This window comes from Anabas testudineus, chromosome 1 (genome assembly GCF_900324465.2).
Source record: "Anabas testudineus chromosome 1, fAnaTes1.2, whole genome shotgun sequence".
Lineage (NCBI taxonomy): Eukaryota > Metazoa > Chordata > Actinopteri > Anabantiformes > Anabantidae > Anabas > Anabas testudineus.
This window is the reverse complement of record NC_046610.1, coordinates 22391862-22398037: the sequence shown is the minus strand read 5'-3', so window position 1 is coordinate 22398037 and position 6176 is coordinate 22391862. Positions and strand designations below refer to the sequence as shown.

At 39.2% G+C, this 6176-nt stretch overlaps 1 non-coding gene across 1 annotated transcript; it reads left to right on the top strand.

Annotated features, from left to right (window-relative positions):
- Positions 1-482: 482 nt before the first annotated feature.
- On the top strand, positions 483-555 carry trnav-uac. The gene has a single exon. It is a non-coding gene; the product is annotated as a tRNA-Val (tRNA).
- Positions 556-6176: the final 5621 nt, after the last annotated feature.

The following is a 6176-nucleotide window of genomic DNA, read 5'->3' as shown; positions in this document are numbered from 1 at the left end:
AAATGTAGTAATAGGATCATTAAAAATAGCATGTACCTCAGTTCCCAGTCAGCCCGAGGAATTACAGCAAAAAAAGAAAAAAAAAAAATTAAGTCTTTCTCCCAAACACCAACAATGAATAATAATAATAATTATATAATAATAATAAATGAATAAATACAGGTGCATCTCAATCAATTGTTATTATATTTCAATAGTTTATTTCTTTTCATTTTGATGAATATAGCTTACAGCTTAGGAAAACCTAAACTTCACTATCTCAGAAAATTAGAATATTATAACAAAAGTTGATACAGTGTTGGCGACCCATGGTGCCACACTCTAATCAGCATATTATCTTAAGATCCTGAGCCTTTAAATGGTATCTCAGTCTGGTTCAGGAGACTACAAAATCATGGGGACTACTGCTGATTTGACAGTTGTCTAGAAGACAGTCACGCTCTGGACAAGGAGGGTAAGGAACAAAATGTTCAGAGTTCAGTGGTTCTATAGTGTAGTGGTCATCACGTCTGCTTTACACGCAGAAGGTCCTGGGTTCGATCCCCAGTGGAACCAAAGTATCCACAAAGCTGAGATAGAGAACTGAGGTTTCCGCTTCAGAATTAATGTTTTCTCTATGATTTAGGTCAGAGCTTGATGCTAATAATGTCAGTGTCAAGGTTCAATCCCTGTACAGGCCAAACATCTCGGAGCAGCTGGTTAGTGTAGTGGTAAGATCACTGCCTTCCATGTGGCAGACTGTGGTTCAGTTGGTTCAGTAGGGGTCCTTACGCTTACCCTGTCTACCCTTCTAAGTCGCTTTGGATAAAAACGTCTGCCAATGACAAATGTAATTTAGGGGAGATTCGCAAGGAGTGGACTGCAGCTAGAGTCAGTGCTTCAAGAGCCACCACATGCAGAAGTATCAGTTATGATTTGAGGAGCCATGTCATTTCTGATGTTGGTCCACTGTGTTTTATCAAGTCCAAAGTCAGCGCAGCCGTCTACCAGAAAATTCTAGAGCACTTCATGTTTCCCTCAGCTCACAAGCTTTATGGAGATGCTGATTTCATTTTCCAGCAGGATTTGCCCCCTGCCCACGCTGCCAAAGGTACCGTTACCTGGCTTAATGACCATGGGATCACTGTGCTTGAATGGCCGGCAAACTCGCCTGACCTAAACCCCTTAGAGAATCTATGGGTTATTGCCACTATCAAAGCAACCTTGGCTTCATAACACCTCAGCAGTACCACAGACTAATCGCCTCTATGCAATGCAGCATAGATGCAATAATTCATGCAATAGGAGCTCCAACCAAGAGTTGAGTGCCTATAGTGAACATGGACATGCTTTTCAGCCAACATTTCTAATTTAAAAAATACAGTTTTTTAATTAGTTTTAAGTAAAAACATTTCTGCAATAGTGAATTTTGTGTTTACATTAGCTGTCAGCCACAATAATCATCAAAAATAAAAGAAATAAACGGTTGAAACATATCACTATGTATGTAATGAATCTATATAATATACAAGTATCACATTTTAAGTGAATTACTGAAAGAAATTAACTTTTTGATGTTCTAATTTATTGAGATGCACATGTACGTACACACCCCATGTAAGTGCATTTATAAAAGACATGATGAAGGCAAGTTTGTACATTCCGTACACCATCAAAGAAGACCTTGTCAAGTATAGTATGTGCTTTAGCTTGAGTGCAGTAAACAACTTCGTGACATATCAAAGGAGAATACAGCAGAAGAACACGTTCAGCAAAGAACGGCTGAAACAAATCAGCTCTCAACAAAAATGTAGTGATACTGACCAGGGGTGTACTCACTTGTGCTGTATGCTGGATGTCATAACAACAACACAAATAGACCAGTTCACATATAATGTGGTCAGTAAGCACAACTGTCCATATTAGACCCTCTTCAGAAAAAAAAAAAATGTAAGAATGTTTTTAAGGTTTTGTGTGTTGACCATTGTTTATGGGAGTTTTATGTCCAGTTTCCATGGTTTTCCATATTGTCAAGCAAAATTGTTGTTGGATCGCCATTGCTACTCATCAGCATTCTCTAATGCACAAAACCCTCTGACTTTCTCTGAATATCTCCAGGAGTTCTCTTTATTACATGACATATTTGAAAGCATCTCCAATAATGAGATCTGTCAAGGTCATATTGTTGTGATAGCTCCCCAAACAATTTAGTTCAACCTCTCCTTTGTAAGTCCCCCCAAGGTAAGAATACCTTTCACAATGCACCTCTTCCACAAGAAGGACATTCTATCTGTGCATACTATTTGCTTGAGCCAAAAACCTGATGTGTCAATTAAAAGCAGATCAATGTTTATAATATTTGTGATTTTTCTCAACACATCCTGGAGGTTTAAAATAATTAAGTGGGGTTTCGCCCCTCTCTCTGGGTTTGGTGGATAGACGCTGTAATTAACATGTAGATTGTTCTGTTGAATGCCAAGGTGGAGCCCCCTCCACAGGTTGCACAATATGTGCAAGGTGTTACTGACATGGTTGAATTCCAAAGAAAGTCTTTACATAACCAATCAAATTTTCTAAAAGTAATTGAGGGTAATGAGTAAGTTTGTAGCAAATAAGTTTTCAATCCACTGTGTGGACCTGCAGAAGTTACCTGACTGAAAATCCAGTGATGCTGAACTTGTAACAATGCTGGAACGCGTATAGTAGAAAGACGGAAGGTGCAAATCCCCATCATAACAGTATCAGCAGCAGCATTCAGTTTGTTGGTCCAGTAAGTTCTTTTATTAATTCTGCTTTAATAAGTGCTGCTGATATACTGCTTTTTTAAAATGCTTTTTTAGTTTTTGCCTAGAGTTTAACAGCTGTGATTAATAGAATGGCCAGTGATGACAGAGCCTGGAAGGTGCAGCGTGGAGTCAACAGTGGATATAAACCTGAACAAGAAACCTATTAAGTTTTGGACTTATGGGGATTTGCAAAAGAAAAATAAAGAGACTAATTATTATTTCTGTTGCAAATGAATAATTCTTGGAGAACTAACCTCTTCACTGAATGAAGAGTCAAGCTTTGTCTCCCTGTGCTCAGTCATTGCAACAAACTGGACTGTCGATTCAAAGTAAAAGAGCAGAAACTTGTCCGTGAAGGAAGGAAGTGGAAGAAGTCAGAAGAATGGTGAATGATAAAAAAAGAGAAAAACAGTGAGGATGAAAGCACTGTCTCCAGAATACTGTTCTCACTAATCACTTGTGCCACTTTCAATAAGCAGAAGCTACCATTTGCAGTCTCATTTGGAACATCCTAATAATTCAACCTTATTATTTTAATAGATCTGAATCAACATTTCCAGGATTGGGAGAATGTAGCTTCAGAAATAACACAAGCTGTGTCAGAAGTATGTTTTCTCAATGTGACATTTTAAAAGTGATTTCATAATTGCTCTTCCTCTTCTTATTGTCAGGTTGGAGCAACAGCTTTTAAAACATTAATTCGACTGTTACTTTCAGACGCTGGAAGGTGCAACTCAACAGAGTAGATCAGAGATTTAAATAGTTTCAGGATTGATTAACACATTTAATTAATTAATTAAATGATTTATTTAATTAAATAATGTCTCAATTTAGTTGAAATTCTGTTGGCACTCTGCCAAGATACAACCTCATAGTTGCAAGAAAAAGTAATGGCACCGCTTGCGGTTTTGCAGTCTTCTAGATTGCTGTTGAAACGTGATCTGCTCTTCACCAAAGTCACAAATATCAGCAAGCACAATATTTCTAAGCACAAATATTTATGGTTGTCGTTATGTCTTTTTTGAATGAAACCAATAAACATGCTGAGTGATAGTGAATAAGTAAGTGAAACAGTGTTTTAATAACTGGTTTGACCTCCTTTGTCAGACGTGACCCTAAAGCCTGTGCATGCAAATCAACAAGTCTTGAATGTAGGTATTCTCTGATCGCTTTCATGAGAGGCAAAACTCCCATCAGCTGCTGCTGCCGCTGCTTGTGAATAGCACACTGACACTGTTTGGGTGTTTTTATATGTCAAAGCAGTTCTAAACCACAATTTCACTGATTGGACTCCGGGTTTGCTAACACCTGAATGACACCTGAAGAAAGGTCATCGCTTTTTGTGTTCCACCGTCTCAGTTTAAATATTGTGTTTAATGACATTTGCGACTTTGGTGAAGATCAGATCACATTTTATGAGCAATTTATGCAGAAAACTAGGATATTGCAAACGGTGCCATTAATTTTTCTTGTGACTGCCTATAGGAGTCTATTAAAGGCTTCACAAAGAAGCCTCTAGCATCAGTGAGGTCTGTTCCCAGTTGGATTAGATAACCTGTTGACATGAGTCACTTAAACAGAGATAATCTTGAATCACTGTGATTGACCAAATTAATAAATGCTTTTAGTTGGACTTCTTTCCACTTCCTCGCAATTCAGTATATTTGCTGGAGCCCATATTGTCCTTCGACTTCAGATAAGAAATAAGGTTTGAAAAAGTTGTTTTATTTCCCACACCGCACACATACCCCACAGCTGGTACACAAACATACAAACATACAGAAATATTCACTCTCTCCTGCCTCCCACTCTCGTCTCTGAAGATGAAATATATTGAGTTGGTGGTACAGACAGTCCCACTTGATAAGCGCCTCAGTCATGCAGAAAAACATCTTCCACATTCTCATAATGTAGACAAAATGCCATTTACATGATCCATCGCCTCAAGATAATGTCTCCCTTTGTGGGTTTGGAGGTATCTGTGTGTGTGTGTGTGTGTGTGTGTCTTCTACAGGAAAGGACTCCTTGTCTTTCTGCCCTTTCTGTTCGCCATGGTTATGGGTCTAAAGTTTCTTCGGGTGGAAAAAAAAAAAACTATTAGAAAATGTACATTACTGGGAATATCACATCACACATCACAACACAGACGCAAAGCAAGAAACTGCAAAACAAACAACATCTTTAGCATCATGATAACACTTTTTGATTATGCCACTTTCATCAGCATGGCACATTTGTTATCAGTCAGTAGTGATTTCTCATTAGGAACTGTAAGAATTACCATGTCAATGCAAAGACTGTGCAACAGCTCCAAATGCAGCTGGATATATTTTTGTTTACTCTTTCGGTGGAAATGTACCTCAGCATTTTCCGTTATATTACAGCACTCTTTTCATTTCGTGGACAATTTATCTCTGACCATGACGTTTGTTTTTAGAGCAGCAGAGCAAAGCCTGGTGTAACAGGGCCTAACTCCTGCGACACCTCATAAATTGCTTATTTAGGATAAGTTTGAATGTCTCCGCCATAATGTTCAGCGTCTTCACCACACCAGCTAAAAGCAATGTCCTTCACTGTTGACGGAGGGTCGGCATCCCACTCTGCCATGACTAAGAGGGTGATGGAAACTTTCACATATGTCAGCGAACTAAATTTAGTACTGGAAAAAAAAAAAAAAAGGTCTTTGGGGTTGACCTCCACTCCAGAACCAGGCAGGTGTGAGAACACCTCACAGGCAGATCACACATGTCTGCCTGCACCGAGGCACAGCGAGAAAATGGCTGACAGTCGAATGCAGCTGCAACGTGCGAAGCGGGAGCAGAAATGTGAAGTTAGACGAACGTGGTTTGACAGTCTCTGTAATTATGGTGGGCACTTAGCGAATATTAGCTTTAGTGTATAGTTTTTATTTTTCAGAGTTTGCATTGTTTTCTTTGAATCTCCCACCATGTCTGTCTCTTTTAGTCTCTCACTCTGTTTGGATATTTCCCTGTCACTCTCTTCCTTTGTCTCTCTCTCTCCCATTTTCTGTCACACAAAAGACAGAATGTACAGTTTATGTAATAACCATTTCGAGAGGGCACATTGGGAACAAAAGAAATGACGATCATCAGATAGTGATTATCTTCACAGCTCCTCATTCACGGGATAAAGCTAATACATAATGCAAACCTCTCATCTACCCTGACCGTCAATGGCCTCCCTCATCCATTATAAGCCCAATATGTATTTCTCAGCTAAAAGGTGATCGAAGGCATGATGGGGCCGAGGCGCCTCGAAATAAATGCAACTTTGACCCACATCTCCAACCATCCCCCTAAATTAGAAATCCATACTTCATTTCTTGGGCAAGAACCCTTGTTTCTGTGAGGCCGATGGCTGACGTGGGCAGCTGTGATAGGCACTCAGTCA